Source organism: Rhea americana, unplaced genomic scaffold (genome assembly GCF_003343005.1).
Source record: "Rhea americana isolate MKP2758 unplaced genomic scaffold, rheAme1 scaffold_177, whole genome shotgun sequence".
Taxonomy (NCBI): domain Eukaryota; kingdom Metazoa; phylum Chordata; class Aves; order Rheiformes; family Rheidae; genus Rhea; species Rhea americana.
The window spans coordinates 1,295,129-1,314,496 of record NW_028185894.1 but is presented as its reverse complement, the minus strand read 5'-3'; the positions used below and the strand labels follow the sequence as shown (position 1 = coordinate 1,314,496).

Genomic DNA, 19,368 nt, shown 5'->3' with positions numbered 1-19,368 from the left:
AATTCAGATTAAAATGCCAGTGGTAAAGGCAAGAAGGATTACCTGCTAGAATTGTTCTCCCATATGCAAGGAAATTTGATTTTACTACTAACTGCAGTGCAAACTCCAGCATAGAGAAAGGTTTTTCAGGGTGGGGAGAAGGGAAGAGAATATATCACCACATTGAGATCACTCTTGTACAGAGAGCAATCTGGATGTAGTAAATCCACCTACCAAAAGCCTCTTCACTCCATCAAAAGCCTTCTTTGCACCTCCAGAAAAGGCTGACATTAGACTCAGCTCTGTATTTATGAAAATTTAGAATGAAAYGAAAAATTTAACATTATTATATACTTATTCTTCATTATTCTTAAGTAGTAAGTCTAATTCATACTTGAGAACATTATTTCCAATAATATAGATATTTCTAATCTGCTGGACAGAGTATTGCCAATGTTTTACAACTCACATTTATTTAGGAAATCAATCTATTCTTTCTAGGCTCTTTTGTAATTTCAGAAGTTTTAGGATTATGTTTAGGAACATTCTTATCACCAACATGTTTCTGCCCAAATCAGGTGGAGGTATTTTTCCTTAGCATTAGCATTAGTACATCTTTTTATTCTTTAAAGAATTGTCTCAGAAATCCATCAAAGCCAGGACTCCTGCCGCTTTTTATGGCTGAATTGTTTCCAGAATCTCCTCTTAGTTATATTTCCATCCAAATGCTCTTTCTGTTCCTACACTGTCTGTGGGAGTTCAACTAAGTCAAAGAGCTTATTGTATTTTGCAGTGCTTGAGCTGTCTCTTCCTGTATAAATATTTGAGGAAGTCCTTAAATGCTTCATTTAGGGTCATTAGCTAACATTCTCATTTTTACCAGTCCATTTTATTAATTATATATGTTCAATGGCCTTTGAAATGTTTATTTTATTACTCATACCTGACAGATCTGAGCATCATTTCTGATTTGTTATGCACTTCGTCATACAGCTTGGAGCCTCGTAAAGTCTCCTCTATAAGTACTACTAGTATAGGCACATGAAATTTTGGAAGAGAAATGTAAGACTTGGATTAAACACTGCACGTATGATAAATTTTCAGTTAGCTAATTGCATTCTTAAGAGCAATTCAGTGCCTGGAAAAGTGTGGGCCACTCTTTTTGGGGGGTAGAGAGGCAAGGAGCAAGGGGACACTGGAGCTGCCTGAGATCGCCGGCTGCACCTCAAGTGAAACACAGTTCAAGAGGTGGGATGCATCACAATTTCCTCAAACACACCAAGTTCCCCTTTTTAGTGTTTGGGCTGCTGATCTTGAATAAGGCTTCTAAGTCCTTCAGCTGACCTAGTGAGGAGGGCGCTACTCTGAGGAAGGGAATATCCCTTAGCTCATCAATAACCTGGATGAGGGGATGGAGTGCCTCCTCAGCAAGTTTGCTGATGCTACCAAGCTGGGAGGAGTGGCTGACACACTGGAGGGCTGTGCTGCCATTCAGAGAGACCTGGACAGGCTGGAGAGCTGGGCAGAGAGAAACCTCCTGAGGTTCAACAAGGGCAAGTGCAGAGTCCTGCACCTAGGCACCAGTACAAGCTGGGGGCTGACCTTCTGGAGAGCAGCTCTGCAGAGAAAGACCTGGGAGTGCTGGTGGATGACAGGTTGACCATGAGCCAGCAATGTGCCCTCGTGGCCAGGAAGGCCAATGGTCTCCTGGGATGCACTGGGAAGAATGTTGCCAGCAGGTGGAGGGAGGTGATCCTACCCCTCTACTCAGCCCTGGTGAGGCCTCATCTCAAGTACTGCGTCCAGTTCTGGGCTCCCCAGTACAAGAGAGACATGGAGCTACTGGAGAGAGTCCAGCGTAGGGCTACAAAGATGATCAGAGGGCTGGAGCACCTGCCCTACGAGGAACAGCTGCGAGAGCTGGGCCTCTTCAGCCTGGGGAAGAGAAGACTTAGGGGGATCTTATCAATGTGTGCAAGTATCTGAAGGGAGGATGTCAAGGGGAGGGGACAAACTCTTCTCAGTGTCCTATGTGACAGGACAAGAGGCAATGGGCAGAAATTGAAGCACAGGAAATTCCGCCTGAACACGAGGGGTAATTTCTTCCCTGTGAGAGTGATGGAGCACTGGAGCAGGTTGCCCAGAGAGGTTGTGGAGTGTCCTTCTCTGGAGATCTTCAAGGCCCGCCTCGATGCAACCCTGTCTAACATGCTGTAGGTGACCCTGCTTGAACAGGGAGGTTGGACTAGATGATCTCCAGAGGTCCCGTCCAACCTTACCGATTCTGTGATTCTATGATTCTCCTCTTGCGTGCCTCCAGAATGACCTTGAGGAGAGGGTTTGGTCTCTGTGTGCTTCAGGTTTCCAGCCGCAAAATGGGACCTCACAAGGTGTTGAATATAAATATGGGAACATTGAGATACAACGGTAATGATGACCAAATAAACTACTGTCGTAAGCTTTTATCCCGTGCTGTATTAGCATGGAGAGGAATTCTCCCGATTGCCTGTGATGGGAAACTCCTAAAATCTTGCCTTAAAAGGAATGGGCAACAAATAGCATGAATGCCTAAGGGAGATAAGGGGGGGGGGGTCATATTTTACAGTCCGCAGAGGCATTTAGACACAAGGGTGGCATTCTGAGGATATTCTCAGTACTTTTTCCTCTATAAACCTAGAAGTATTTCTACTCTCTGATGAAATACACAGATATAACATTTCTACTTTTTGTTTAATAATAGCAGACAAGGTTCCTTTTCACTGTCTTACTCCAGCCTGTGTAGAAAATACACATCTATTTGAGACTATCAGTAATGTTTAATTGTTTTGATTTTGCTAGAGAGAAAAAATGATGAGGAAAAATAAAAATATTACTTTCCTGCAATTGATATTTTGCTCTTTGCCAAGTATGGGGGCCATGCCCACTCATTTAGTCTAAGCATGTAATTCAGCAAAGAATYTAAGCATGTACATAACTTAAGGTACATGAGTACTACCATTTAATTACTCTCAAAAGTAAATGTGATACATGTTTAATTACTTCATCAACTCAGAGCTCTGGAGACTTAAATGAAGAAGTTTTGCCTTTTCTTTATGGTGTGAGATTCTATAAAGCCAGACAGAAACTGCCTAGAAATTTCATCTTCTTTAAGCTTTCTCTGTTTGCCAGAGACCAAAGATGCACAGTGTCTAATATTCAGTTATCTGTGCATTAGCAATAGAGGATATGATTTACCTTCTTTTTTTGTGTGACAGTAAAGATTCTTCTCTGCTCTGTGTTTAACTCAGTGTGCAATTTTCCAGTGCTAGAAGACCAGACAGAAAATTATAATTTCTCTGATATTTCGTAGCGATTATATTCATGATGTTTAGAACAATTCTTTTACATATGTTGTCCAGAAATTAGCACAGTGCTGTAACTCAATCTTTTAAGAAAAATCACATGAAAAGATCTAGGGTGGCTCAGGTCTTTTAGCCAAACAAACGAACAAAACAGTAAGAATTGGCTGATACTGATGCTAACCAGAGCAGGGAAAACTACCTTCACCTGTGCTAAGTAGAGCACCTTTGTCATTGCACCTTGATGCTAGCAAGTTATATGTTCTGATTTTTTATTAGATTATATCAAAAATGTACATTTTGTTTCATTTTTTCCTTGTAACATGAGACTAAGCTGATAAAAATTCCAGGATGGATAAAGAATTGACTTGTTGAAATTGGCAGTAGTAAGGAACTGGAAAGCTTTTTTTTCTTTTTTTTTTTTCTTTTTTTTTTCGTTTTTAAGAGGCATGCATGAATAACCCTACTAAAATTACACCATGCCCTTTATACCCAATGTTTCCTTTTACAGGTACCTCTCCCAGGAATAGCTAGTGTTGGCTGGCACTAGCGAATTTTTATATGTATTAGTTAGGAAAACTTTCAAGAAAGAAATTCAGTAGTCTTTTCAGGGCTTAGATTTCATTGCAAATTTGATATTCTGTCCAAGTTTATGCTGTAGACACATACCAAAGAGGACACACAGTAATACCTAATTCTATCCTGAAGGCCTGGCAAAATTTCAGTCTGGACCGGTAATACCTCCATATAATCTTCTGGGCACTTTGAGACCTACTCTTTAATTGCACTTCAGTGTGCTCCTACAAACCTTTTCTGGGGTACCTGATTTTGTAGAAATTCTTTTGGCTGAAAAACCTGGGAAGGTTAGCACAGTTGTAAGCCACTATTAACAAAACACAAAGCTTGTGATACTTCTAGTATGACTGAAGAAATTACCTGCTGTTACCCAGTAACAGCAGTAGCTATCTATGTTTACTTCAATGCAAGTGTCTCGCACATTGCCTGGCAAGCCTAAATTGTTTCACTGAATTTTCATGGACTAAACAAAATGGAACTTGTATATCTATTTGCAAGCAAGTTACAATCACACCCTGACAACCTCTGATAGCTTAATCACAGACAATGAAGTTACTGAAATGGTAGGGAATGTGTTTTGCACCCATAGAACACCTCTGAAATACTGAACCAATAAAGAAGGTAGAGAAATTCCTCTGGCATGATGAGGCAAATTAAAGATGGAGAAAATGGAGAGCGCTTGCTTTCATTGGCTTAAGGTAACACTTTTACAGCTAATCAAAGCATTGTGATGTTTCCGAATTATTTAGTTAGGTAATTCTCTCAATAAAGTCTACGGTAATTGTCTGGAGAAGACCACCCATTTAGTTCTGACATTTTAATCCTTAATCTTTCATGTTGATTTATCATAAATCATATGTTCAGTTTCTGTGCTTAAAGTCTGCTACATAGCATAAAGTAGTGGCATAAAACCAGCCCAGACCGGCATGGTGTGGCACTATAAACAGCTACTTTTGTTGCCATATGCAGAAATGGCAGATTTTAATGGGGAATGGGTAGGAACAGAGTTCCTATTAGCAGCTGGGAGAAGAAACAGGGAGTGGAGTTCTTGGTATATTCTAGGCTCTGCTTTCAGTCCCTGGTGTTATCTGTAACAGACAAGTGCCTTTAAGCAGAGCTAATACTTGCTGCCTAATTCATTGGTGTGATGAGAAATGCAGCTCAGCTCCTACATGATACTTGTGCAGAACTTCCGGCACATAAATAGTTGCACTTAAGTTATCATAGTCAAGGAAAGCCCTGTGACCACATGTGTGCTTAGATCCCCCAGGTGCTTAAGTACTTTGCTGAACTGGGGTCTGGCGGTTTAAAGTGTCTGTGAGGTCCACATCTGAAGCACCCATTATGCATGCAGGAAAGAAGTCTCATCGTTCATTTTGACAGAGAGCCCTGCCTGCCTCGATGAGACATTGAAAGAAGCAGATCCTTTTCCAAGGCCTGAGGTTGCTGTTGAACTCGTGCAAAATACTTAGCATCTTGCTGACTTTAGCTCACCATTTGGACATTAGATCAAAAGAAGGGAATGAGAAGAACACTTAGGTTTAAGGAGACAGAACACTGAGTTCACCTAGTGGTGACCCAAATTACAGACATTTTTACCTGATCGCATCAGACAGAGTGATTAATGTTTCTTCTAAAGTCTAATAGTAAGCAGTAACCAGATGTCAATATACCCAATGTGACCGATCCTATTTACTGCCCTCTAAATAGGAAGCAAGATAATGTTTCATACCCAGACTAAATCAGCCACATGTGCTGTAATAGTAAGGTACCAGTAAAAGATGATCAGAACTATTCTTTTCAAAGAACAAAACATGCAAGTTCTTTTTAGCAGCACAGAGATCTAATAAACCTAACAGAAGTATCATGTGAATGATTCTGAATTTACTATTTCAGAAAAAAGAAAAGAGAGAGAGGATGTCATGGCATTATGTGTTTCTGTTTTTATTGTCAGTCACTGGTAGAAACTTGCCACACTGTTTCTGAAGCAACTGTGGTAATTTCTTTTTTTCAAAGGAATATAAAAATGTTTTTTCCACAATGTTGCTTGAAGTCCTGGTTTTGATTCAAGCATCTCAAAATCTTGAGAATAATTGCAACATTGTGTGCTGCCAGCATTTGCAGTACAAACCTCTTCATTTTTTTTCACACTTCATGTGAAAAAAGAACATTTTGCATCTCAATAGATGATTGTGGGTTTGGATCATAAAGCACTAAGGGTTTTGATCTGTTCTGATCCCTACCCCTTGTGTCTCATTTTTCTCTTGGCTTAGAACAAAATAATAATGTGACTCATCTGACATAAGTAATTTTCATAACCTCTACCTATATTTTGGTGTCTGTCTAGAGGAGAGCTGTAGTTATGTAAAAGTGTCTACAAAAGTGTATTTTGTATAAGGGAGGATACGAATAATACGTATTTTAAAGGAAAAAAGAACACTGGCAGGAAGAAAGGGTGAATTACAAACAAAACCACTTGCTTGTATTTTAATTAAGTAGTCAGCATGGATTTACAAAGGGGAAATCACGCTTAACCAACCTGATAGCCTTCTATGATGAAATGACTGGCTAGATGGATGAGGGAGGGCAGTGGATGCTGTTTATCTTGGCTTCAGTAAGACTTTTGACACTGTCTCCCATAACATCCTCATAGGCCAGCTGACAAAGAATGGGCTAAGTAGGTGGTCAGTGAGGTGGACTGAAAACTGGTTGAAATGCCAGGCTCAAAGGGTTGTAATCACCGGCACAGCATTCAGCTGGAGATCAGTCACTAATGATGTCCCCCAGGGGTTGATACTGGGGCCAGTATTGTTTAACCTCTTCATTAATGACCTGGACGATGGTCTGAATGCACCCTCAGCAAGTTTGCAAAGTTTGCAAATGGTACAAAACTAGAAGAAGTGGCTAACACATCAGAGGGCTGTGCTGCCGTTCAGAGAGACCTGGACAGGCTGGAGAAATGGGCAGAGAAGAACCTCATGAGGTTCAGCAAAGCCAAATGCAGGGTCCTGCACCTAGGGACGAATAACCCCAGACACTAGTACAGGCTGGGGGCTGACCTGATGGAGAACAGCTCTGTGGAGAAGGACCTGGGAGTGCTGGTGGACAACAAGTTGACTATGAGCCAGCAATGTGTCCTCATGGCAGAGGCGGCCAATAGTATCCYATGTTGCATTAGGAAGACTGTTGCCAGCAGGTTGGGGGAGGTGACCCTTCCCTTCTATTAACCCCTGGTGAGGCCATGCCTGCAGTGCTGGGTTCAGTTCTGGGCACCCAAGGACAAGAAAAACATAGAGTGGAACAAGTCCAGTGAAGGGCCACAAGGACAATTAGTGGACTGGAGGATCTCTCATATGAGGAGAGGCTGAAAGAGCTGGGATTGTTTAGCCTGGAGAAGAGAAGGTTCAGAGAGGAGCTTAGCAATGTCTACAAAGGTCTACCAAGGTCTGATGAGAGGGTGTAAAGAAGATGAGGATAGGCTCTTCTCAGTGGTACCCAGTGACAGAATGAGAGGCAATGGGCACAAACAGAAACACAAGAAATTCTGTCTGAATGTAAGAAAATACTTCTGCACTGTGAGAGCTGTTGAACATTGGACCAGGCTGCCCAGAGAAGTTGTGGACTCTCCAACCTTGAAGACAGTCAAAACTCAACTCAGTGTGGTCCAGCTCAACCTGATCTAGGTGACTCTGCTTGAGCAGAGTGGGCTGGACCAGATGATCTCCAGAGCTCTCTCCCAACTGCAACTACTCTGTGATTCTGTAAATATAAGAAATACTTTAAAAAAAGGCAAGTTCACTTTACTGCTTCTTCATGTTAAATATCACGGATGTTATTTCATGGAATACTGGAAAAGGAAATAATAAATACCAAAAAAATATTTAGAGCTGATAGACCAGTCTGTCCAGAGTGAGCCCCAATTTTAACTGAAATATTTACAACGACACTAATTATGCTTGGAAAGCTGGTATTTGAAATTACAAATGTCAGTTCCAGGATGTCAACATTTTGTGGTGCAGTTTAGGAAATCCTATGTGGCATGCTTCTTCTGAAAAACATAATTGTGTGTACACATTCCTGTGCCTTTTCTCCACACCCAGACTTCTATTCTACAGTAGTTCTCTCACAAAAAATTCAAAAAATTCATTAGAAAACAGCCTGAACAATGAATATAGCAGTGAATTTGCCACATAAGCATTTGCAGCAACTGACCAGTTTCTGCAGGAATAAGGAAATAGATTCCTTATTTCTCCCCCAAACCAGATCAAAGTATTTTACTAAGTAGATCCAGTCCAACACAGACCTCACTCCACAGGAGTCATTTGCATTTATGCTGAATATGGAATCAGCCAGGCTTAAGTACATGCTTAAAATAGAGCTTATATTTTTCTGATTAGTGAACTGAATTGGGGGCCACACTGTATCAAGAGTGTGAATATAGCAATTTTCTGCCTTTCTGATTTTGCCTTTCTGCATGTGAATTGAAAACACAAAATACTGTTTTCCTTACCCAGCTGATACCTGCAGCCAGCAGAGTGGGAGAGAGAGGAGAACGCATGCCATTTTACTATATTTGAGGTTTTAGTAAACTAAAGCTTCCTCATTCTCCACCATTGCCATCTATACATATTTCTATACCTTCAGGATTGTCAAGGAAGGAGCAGTTCAGCTTTGGAGGAACAGGAATTAGAGCAGGACCAGGGCAGAAAGTCAGAGAAACCCTGCTACAGCTGGAGGTGGAAAGGGCAGCTATAATTGCTGCTGCTGTCCCTGCTGCAGCTGTCCTGGGGCATTCGGGGACACACCAGGGCTCCTGTAATCCCATGGAGGCAGCAGCAGCAACCAGGACTGTATGGACAGGAGGCGGCAATGATCTGTGACGGCAGAAATGCCAAATCCGTCTCTCCTCAAGCACAGGCAAAGCAGCTTACCATCCCATTCTAGTTGGGCACCTGTCTGTTTTGCTAACTATTCAAAGCTAGCTCTGAATTTGTGATTTTTCTTCACTCACACAACAAGCTGAGCCAAAACTTATGCAAAAGCTTGCATCTGCAAGCTATAGGAAAGTTTGCATCCAGAGCTGAGGTCTGGAGTCCAAAACCACCTCTAAAAGCAATGAAGAGGTATAGATGTAACCTGAATTATTGATCCAATGTTTAAAGGAGGGGGCCTACTAGCAGGATAAATGATAAAAAGCTGCTCTTCCAGTAAGACCAGAGAGCAAATGGCAATGAGGCTGCAGATGAGGCACTGGCAATTTCTGCACTCCAGGCTTTAGGGTCCATTCAGGAAAGATGCCAAATGCACATTTCTTTATCCAGCTGAGATGAATTGAACGARACCAATTACAAGTAATCTGCAGTGATTGGGCACTCTCTCCTATCCCTTGATAATGGGGTGTGAAAATGTTTTCTCTCACTTTTCCCCTTGGCTATTTGTAACACTATTTGTAGTCTGTAATCCCTTTAAAAATAAAATGGAATCGCTTACCTTCTTCGTTCTTGTTTTCCTGCTTTCATTTTTTTTCCTGTGGTGTCCTCATATGGACATGAGAATAATGTTTCTTTTCAGCTTTCCTCCCTTCCCAAATGCTCTCTCTAAGGGTAGCTAGCAGCCATGGTGGGGAGCAGGAGCATGCGGGGCCGGTGCCGACCTCAGCCTGGGCAGTTGGGGCAGCTCGACAAAGTCCCAAGCCAAACCATAGGCTCCACATGGCACATTGCAAAAAAGGGCTTGGGTGTGTATTTTTATGGGGTGGCACAAGTGAAGAAAGATGAGATTAAGTAGAGGTTTTTCATCTGTCTCTCAAACCACCGATCCTGTACCTGCTGTTCTGAAAGAGGCACATGGCATCTCAGCCAAAGCGGAGGCACAAGACTCAAAGAGCTTTTCTTGAAATCAAAACACAGCTTTTGATTTAGAGCCTAATTGTTTCAGGATCACCAAGCAAAAGTACCTAACGATAGGATTTTTAGTCCATCTTCAAACTGCTATATCAGTTTTCATAAGTATTGACTGACTGAAAATGCTACTCAAAGTGGGTAAGTTGCCAGGTTTTCATACTGCTGAACAGCAGACTTCAGACAAAAAGCCTGAATGTAGAATTAAGAGACTAAGTTAAGCCACTTACATTTGAAAACCTTGGCTAGTATTCTGTAATATTTCTGCAAAAAAGGATAACACCTACAGTGTGCCCATGCATTTGTTATAATCTTTTTTTCCCCCCTCTAGGGACCAACCGAAGATCAATGAAATATCAAAGGGACGAATGCAAACAGGAAATCTAGGTCTCTCAAAGTGAAAAGCAAGCAGGCTGTCCCTATTCTGCCCTTTCCTGAAAGCTAAATGTAAGTACACCTACTTTGAAATCCTTAATGAGTTATCCATAATGTCAAAAAAAAAAAAGTGCAAAGGATTAAACCTGAGGTTCTCTTAAAGCTATCACTGGTACAGGATTTGATAAGTTATTCAAGTGTTTGCTACATACCAGAGCATTTGAATTTCCCATGGAAAAATATTTGGTACAAAGACCACCATATTTGGTACATATACATATTTTGTTTTGTTGATCATCATCAKCAGCATTTTTTTTCTCTAAGTAATTTAGAAAACCTACACTTGCAGTCATTCTCCATTGTTTACTAGGAGAAAACATGTAATTCTGGCATGTCATATTTGTTTATAGAATCTTGTTTTTAATCTGTCTTTACGGTCACGAAAGATTAAGGACAGGCTTCGTTAGAAAAGCTTCTTATATCCTAAGAATATAATGATCCATGATATTGAGGTACTTTTGATATCCAAGATACATATCAACACAGATGTCTGTTTGCACATACAAGTAAGCAAGAGTAACATTCATTGGGAAATCCATGTTTAATACTATGTTTAGTTTAGCTCAATCACAAGAAGAATATGTTAAACATCACTTCAAGCCTTAATGGAAAAGTTTCTGACAAGTAGACATTAGCTCATAGTATCCACAGTCATCTTATGCCTATGACTATTGTCTGTTTTCAAGTGTGACTTTTGGAAGAAAAAATGCATTATTGCTTAATAAGCTACATTGCAGTAGTGTCCTGCATTCTGTTTTGGTTTTCAGATAGCTAATTAAAAGACTCCACATGTTAAGAATGAATCACGTAAATTCCTCGGGCATTCTGGCTGCCTTTTAGGGAGGATGAGCTGCACTTGATCACGTTTCTCTCTTACAGAGAAACCCTATAGAATTTGACTGAAATGAAACTGGCAGAGTCCGATAAACACAACTCTATAAACACGCAGCTGCAGGACGCCAGCTGTGACGAACACCCCGCTTTATGATCCCACCAAACTTCTCCTGACACGGGGGTGGGCTGGAATATCTCCGGGATGTTAGGACCTCTGGCAGTCGCCAGCTGTCGGAGCTGTCCCTGGTAACCATTGCCCCCGGCACAGGCTAGCATGACCGGCCCTAGAGCGGGTGCTGTGAAAGGGTAACCACCACAAAAGAAAGTATAGCCAAAAGCTCCAGCCCACAAAACAATAATGGAGAATAAAATCCTTTCCAGCTAGTTTTTAATTCTCCCTGAGCACCCATAAGAAAGTTTTAGAGCGCAATCCACCTAGCACTAAAAAATCCATCCAAGAGTGGTAGTAGACACTGATAACTTTACTGTAGAGGTTCTATAGAAGTTGGTTAAAACAGCATCAAAGAGCATTCCTTTTTACATTAATAATTTCTTCAAACTTTTCCATAAAGATCTTACAATGTTATATAATCGTACAGATCACTTTAAAAAACTATCATATGCTCACTTTCTTAGTCTTTTACCTACAGTAGATGAAGTGGTAACAGGARCTGTTAAATACACTTAACAGGCAGTTAAAAGCAACGATTAAGCTAGCTTTTACAAATTAGCACTTAGTACTTTTTATGAACAACAAAATTGCTTTGAGAAAAATGCACAGTCCTCAACAATTCACAGCTACCAAGGCACAGAGACTTAAAAAAAAAAAAAAAAAAAAAAAAAAAAAAAAAAAAAAAAAAAAAAAAAAAAAAAAAAAAAAAAAAAAAAAAAAAAAAAAAAAAAAAAACTAAAAGAGTGGAAAGGTATGGAAAATGTATTCTTTCCTTTTTATTTAACTTCCTATTTATTTTATATATTTTATTTATTCCAGTGAAGAGAGAAGCATTTCAGCAAAACATTCAGATCTGGTTAGAAATATCCCTCAAATTAAAAGGAAACAAAGCCATATATCCTCAGCCAGAATCAGGAAAATTTTCAGACTTGGGCATCAACTCACAAAGACACTTGACAGGCATTTGGGTCCAATAGAAGTCCTGAGCTCCGACCAAAATCAACAACGTAATTGTCTCAGCTGAAACTGAGGCTTAGCTTTTGGGTTTCCTGTAACTAAATCTTGCCACAAACAGCTCTGCTAAGATTTTCCTCCAATAAAATAAAACGCAGCATATTAAGATAAATACAAGAGACAATGAAGATGAGTGTGTAGTTTCCAATGTAAGGCAGGAAGTGGATATTCAAAGAAAACTTGTGAAGATACCGAGGTAGGGCTTGTCAGTTCTCAATGGTCGATGTGACAGTTCTTCAAAAATAAGCAATCAGACATCTGAAAGTAATTGCTAGGCTAAAGGATTTAAGTTTATTTTATTTAAGCAATAAGGTATTTTAGAAATGCACTCAGAATGTCTAGCTTGCTTCAAATTGCTTTGGCTTTTCTACGCTGTATTCCAGTGTCATGGCTGCCACTACCCACCCAAATGTGGTATTTTAATAATATTTTTAAATTGAAAAAAGACAATTGAAATGAACAAAAAGAGAACTATTCAGAAAAGTTACCAGAATGAATAGTTTCACTTCAGACACACTAATCTGATCAGCAAGTAGAGTGAAAAATTTATTGGGCTGAATTCATAGGGATTGAGTGAGGTGATGTGAGTTAAACAATTTTATGCGGGTTTACTGAGGTCTTGTCCCAAAATCAAAAGAAAACTTAAGTGGCTGAAAGTAATATATCAGTTTATATAGTCTGATACTCTTCTCTCCATTCTTTCTCCTATTGAGCTACCCAATATGCCTCTCAGTGTACAAACTTCACCAACACAGTCCTCTTCTCTGTCCTTAGTTTCCTCTACATGTTCCTCCATTCAATCCCTGCTTCTCTGATAATACGGATTAGTTTGCTAGTTTTGCTATTATGATTATTACGATTAGTTTTGCTATTCCTTTTCCCTGTCTGACATAACACTTACATGTTCATAGAAATGTTACCTTGCATTTACATGTTCGTTGTTTTTAAATGGGAGTCAGTTGACTAACTCCTTTAGCCATTCTTGAAAAACTAGCTTTAGATTCCTCTCAGCCGATCTGCATGGGAGGAAGTAAAAATTACAAAAAGAAAAAACCTTTCCAAATGTAGCAACGTACAGTAGTTCAGAAACTCACTTTTCTTTTCCTGTTGGTGAATGCAGCTTCTTTAACTCAGCCAAACATTGCTGTCAGTAAACCAAATGGTTGCTCTTGCCCATGTTTTGAAGAAGAGGGCTTTGTTTAGGGTTTTGGTAATGATAATTGACGCAGAAAGCTCTAGTACTGAGGAATACGGAAAAATAACATGATAAACTTGCCTTCCCAAATCAGAAGATTTGCAGATACTCCATAAACACCTGCTGCTTGCCATTAGCAACCACAATGATGAGTTTATGGTCCCAGGCTGTGCAGAGGGGAGACCTGAGGACCTGCTGCTCCTTCAGTTCTCTGCTTCTCTAGTCCCCTGCTCCCCAAACAACCACACACGCACGTACCCGGGCACACGCTCCTTTCTGACCTGTGGAGACAAGCTCTTTGGCAGAGTTTTAGGCTTGGGACATGCAGCGACTGCACCTTTGCAATGTGAGGGGAAGTAGCTCGCTCAAGTTCCTTGGGCTGAACAGAGAGATTTTAAAGCAGCAGGCAGCAGATTTTTACACTGATAGCAGGAAGCTCATGAAAGACCAGAGCAACATGCCTGCCTGGTTTGGGAAACAGTTGTACCAAATTTCAGTCTTTTTATGGTTTTGCARTGAGCATAAATCATCCTGTTTGTGTAGAACAGACAAGTGGGTATGGGAAGCTCTGAAGTGTGGAGTCTGTTAGCAGATAATTCAGTAACAGCAACATGCAGTGCGCAAATGTCTTCCACACTTTTTTTCCATGGCTTCTGTGTCCAAGGAAAAGTAGCACTAAGTGAACAGTCTTCTCCAAAAAGCCTCATGGACCTAATTTATCAAAGTAATCATTCTTTCAAAAACACTGAGTTTCTCTAGGAAGCACCAATGTATTTACTATGCAGCAGTCTCTCAGGAAATCATACCTTTCTATACTACTTTTTAGACTGTAAAGAGATCAGAAGGACCTTTGCTGGTGCCTTTGCCTTGTAAAGTTCAGGGATTGCTATCACAGAATGAAATAAAATATCTCCTGTGCAGTTCAGTCTTCTATTTACTGTCACAAGAATTCAATGCAGTTGTCAGTTTTTGTTTAAGAAACAGGTTAAGGATATTCTTGTCCTTTAAAAATTGCAATATTCTATGCTACCWCAGTTCATAGTAGTATTCCATAGGAGCAATTTCTGCTTTATACATCTGAAATGTTCCCTATACTTGTTCACTGCAGCAGTCTAGCTCATGATTTACAAAGGGTGGATGGATATTGGAACACGATGCTGAAATCAGGGATATTTTAGCTGAGAAGCTGACACAGTATTTACCAAATGCATTTTTGGACCATTTACTCAACAGTAGTCTGTGCATATTCCTGGTGTAAATGGGAGTCAGTGTAAATGGGGCAGCTTTGCAGCAGCGTGATATTGGCACGCAGTGTGGGAATGTGAGTGACGCCAGCTGATGGAGAAGCTAAAGCTTGCTGTAGAATAGCCGCTTTGTGTGCAAACAGCATAGTTRGTGCCACTTTGCTTGTGTTACAGATATTTTTAAGCAACCTACAGCATGGAGACTTAGTACTTTGAACCTGCAAAAAGTCCTGGAATGTGCTCAGGTCTCCCCTGCTGTGTAGTGTTTGTGAAGCTGTCACTCGATACATGATAAGCTGGAAAGAGAAAGAAAAGGCAATAGAGCACGGAGTCTCTGCTGACAGTGTAAACAGAAATTTGAGGTTAGTGGACAAAGTTCACAGTTTCCAATGAAAGGTCATAAGGATTTTAAGCATTTTTGGTATTTTGTCTCTGCTGTCTGCACAACATCAAGCAAAGAAAAAACCCTCACAGACAATTTCCTATTCTGTACACTTGGCATCTCTGCTCATCCAAAAAGAACATGGGAAGCTCTGTGTTTGGCACTCTACAATTATTTGAGGACACGCCATCTGAACAAGGTTTAACACTTACTCAGCCCCAACTGCCTTAGTATTTTTACATCTGACATTTGATAATTCAAAGGGCTTACCCAGCTTCAGTTAATCCAAGTGGCCCGCAGTTTTGTTGCTGAAAATGCAGTATTGGATTTAGCATGATGAGGAACAGGCCTAAAATGTTAACTCTTCACAGGTGATATTCCTCTCTTCCCATCCAATGCAGAGTCACAATAAAATGTCAAATACTTTTATGAGAAATCTCCTGCAGTCTGCAGCTGAACCAAAGGAGACTTGTAGGGGGGATCTGATCTTTATGATGATTTTTATTACAATTTTTGCCGGCAGTGAGTTCATTCTCTCCTCTGGATATTACTATAATGTCTCCTTTAGGAAAGGTGTAGCTTTGACCTGTGAAACCCTGATGGTGATATTTGTGTCCAGCAAGTGGAGTCAGTTTTCCTGAAGGTATCTAACCTCAAAAATCTAAAAAACATTCCTATTACTTATGTACATTGGAAGTGAGTGCAGCTAATGCTTTCTGTGAAATCATTACTTCCAATATTTCAGACTCATATTGCTGAAGCAAGAAACCCAGTGGGCTGCTACTTCTCTGAGAATAGGTCAGCCCTGGGTTTGGAATATTCAGAGACATCTTAGAGTGTGAATGGGATTAAACGGTAAAAATAGAACAGGTGATCCAGGTTTGGGCTAAATTTTTGTAAGATGAGTTCTTCTAATCTTCCAAAGGGGCTTTTACTTTATGTTCCTATCCTTGCAACCCCTGACCTATCTCAAAGTGACCATACGTTAAAAGTTTGCTGTGCACATTACGAGGGTCAAGTGCTCAAGCCCATGTTGGTTCCTACAGGTGCTGAGAGGTGCCTGGTGGGATTTTCCACGTAACTCTAACTCCCACTGGCACATCTCGCAGTGCCATGAGGGATGTGTCTCCAACTTCAAATGCCTGGATACTTTGCATAGCTTGTCCTTCATGCTCAGAGAAAATACCTGCTACAGCTGCTGTGGAATTAAAATAATCAAAGTAGCGGAGAATGTATCACAAAATAGGTATGTCTCCTGTGAAGACAAAAACGACTTTTTTTCTTTATTTGGCTTCATCTATAGCACATCTTCTTGCCTTAGCTCTTGAGAACAACCAAAAGAYTGTTTTATTCCTGTAACACAAACCATATAGGACTGCCTGTGGGATGAGAAAGCCAAAGGGTGGCAGTGATAGAAACTATTTTTCAATTTTATGCCATCGTTCCTATGCGTGCACACAAGATTAGTAACTACCACTCTACAGAGATTTACCTCAACAGTTTCAGCCCACAAGACCTTACTCAGAGACTAACAATGTATAGATGTCTAGGTCTATATCAGGACTAAGTTTTTGAAGTAGTTCAGCCAGATACCATGTTACTTGGCCTCCGAATAATAGAGTAATGGATCAACAACTTGTTCCTGGGTGGGAGAGTTAGCCCTGAAGAACAAAAGTAGGATTCAGGAGCCTTCCTGTCAAGTACAGCAGGAGTAAACGATGCTAGCATTTATCCACAAAGTGGACTGTGATGAATTTTGGTGAGTAGAGAGCCACCTGTTTCTTAAAGGGATAATAAAACAACAACAACAACAATCCTAAGTAAAAATAACCAGGGGAAGATGCATCAGAAAATAAATGCTAAGAACACAAGCAATGCCTTCCTGCGAAGACCAATGGTTCGTCTCCCCTGTAGTCTCTCTTTGAATATCACAGAAGATGCTATTTAGGGAGTGCATGAAAGCTCCTTCTGTGGTCCACATCCCCTGGGCACCACCAGTATCCCCAACAGGAGACTTAGTGATGTGGGTGGATACATCCCTGCTTCTCAGCATCCATTTATTTGTGTCTATTCTCTGTGAATCTGTCTGATAATTTTTTTTAACTTCTTGCTGCAGCCTGCCTCCACAACTGCTGGTTTCAGAAATTCACCATACATCTGCTTAAAGAAGTGCTTTGCTGTATCTGTTTTAAAACAATCCTCTGCTATTTTCACATGTGCCCCTAGCTCTATATTGCAAGATTTAATGAAAGCATTACTGCATTCACCTTATATATCACCTTCAGGATTTTTCAGACCTCAATCACATCACCTCTCAGGTTTCTTCTCTCCAAACTGATAAATCACAGCCTTTTTAGTCTCTCCCTCTAAGGCAGCTCTTTGATACGCCTGATTATTTCAGTTGCATTTTTTTCTGCAATTTTTCTAACTCTCCTACATATCCTTCTTGAGACAACTATTTCTGTATCTCAAGATACAAAAGATACTTTGTTCTTGGGTTCCTTCATTAGATTTTCTTTATGGTACCTGGAACCAAGTGTCTATTCTGTCTGACTTAAAAGTGTAATAGATAGGCATACAAGTATTCATTCGGTGGTTGTGAATAACTAAAGACAGAAGGTCTGTCCAGATAATCCTCCTTTCACTTCCTTCTAGTTTTATCTCCTCTCCCTCTTTAGTTTTCAGCTACATATGGAGGGTTTACTGTTAGAGGTAACGTAGCAATACTGAGTAGAGCAGAATAAATCCCTGCAAGTACAGCAGTATGTTACCTCCTCCTACTGTGGTCACATGTGGAATATAAACACCATTTCATGTGTAATTAAACCTAGATGGGAATGAACCTGACCCCAAAATGTGAGGAGTAACTGTATATCAGCTGCAGACACACTGAAATTTCATTCTCTTTCTTCCCTAAATATGGAAAGATTAAGATCAAAGGGCTGGTCTTCACCCTTCTCTACCAAGCAGCAGAAAAATCTGTGCAGGTTTCCATGCACTCAGGGCAAAGCACATTCCAACATGACAGACTGTTAGGATAGCTAGAAAATAGTGTTCATTGCCTTTGCTGAATGCGAGAAAGTTTTTTGAAAAACTAATCAAAGATTAAAAGACAGGACATCAGAAAAGACTAAAAGGAAGTACATTTGTTAATGCTCAGATCATGTCAGGTTTGCCGTGGTCAGTGCCATAAATAAGTTGTTTGCAAGCTTCATCTGTCTGTAGATGACTGAAGGAATAGGGAGAARAGAGGGCACTCCTAAAAGGCTCAAAAGCGTGCTGTTAAGATAAAACATTATGTCTTTGTTGTAGAGAAATATCTTTATAATTTATTGTGACATACATGGTAGTTCTGTCCCCTGCAAGACCGTGTRACACAGCTATTCCCCATTAAACGCTGGGTGGAAGTGTAGCCATGACCAGCAGCATCTATGTAAAGGACAATTATGTGACATGTTTTTACTATTCCACTTTAAAAAAAAAAATCACCTTTTTAAAGGGAGCTGTTGGTAGAGTGGATCACTCACGCCACCTGCGGGGCAGCTCCATTAGCAAGATGTGTGCACTTAAAAAGAGCTCCCCAAGAAAACCCAGTACATTTCCTATGCTGATCAAAAATTGCTCCAGCGGATACTTTCACTGGCTGTAGTACTTGTCAGCACTTAAATATATACACATGGGTAAGAAACATTTATCTCCAGATGCACTCCTACAACACTCAAGATTCAATTTGTATGTATATCTGTTTTGACAAGCCAATTTTTGTCCCAGTTACAAGTAAGGATACACAAATATCTGATTCTCTGCTCTATTAATGCCACAAATCACTTTCAGTGACTGTATCTGGATTTGCATCAGAGAAATTATATAAGATGGGCTTTAAACGTCAAGTCCATTTGTCTGCAATCGACCGCAGCAGGAAATCTARCAGGACTCCGTGCACGGCTTACCAAACTCCTCTGGCCCATGGGAGCTGCTTGTCCCCGAGCTGCCTGACACAGAGCGCTTGCTTTGAGCCTAGATGTCCACTTGTGTGGGGCTTCGGTGCTAAGGCGAGAAACGTGTTCAATCCTAGCCATAGAAAGAATAACTTGTCCTCAGGAATATGGATATGTCCTTCAACAGGCAACCACACGAACGCCAGCCTTTCCCCYGCTCTCGGAGGCTCGGTCGGAGTTGCCACTGGAGCTCTTCCTTCTCTCATTAGCGCTTCGAAGTCATTCAGTCCTACCAGGCRAGGGCCGACGGCAGCGCGCAGCCTGCACTGCCGAGCCTCCGGACAGGGACTGCAGCCGGCGC

At 40.7% G+C, this 19,368-nt stretch overlaps 1 protein-coding gene across 2 annotated transcripts in view; it reads left to right on the top strand.

The window, feature by feature from the left end:
- Positions 1–19,368, top strand: part of COL8A1 (collagen type VIII alpha 1 chain) — a 98,092-nt gene that overhangs the window by 51,449 nt on the left and 27,275 nt on the right. For both annotated transcript variants that reach the window (XM_085301466.1, XM_085301467.1), the window contains one exon: positions 10,125–10,240. The gene's annotated coding sequence lies outside the window, so the exon portion shown is untranslated. The remainder of the gene's footprint in view (positions 1–10,124; positions 10,241–19,368) is intronic.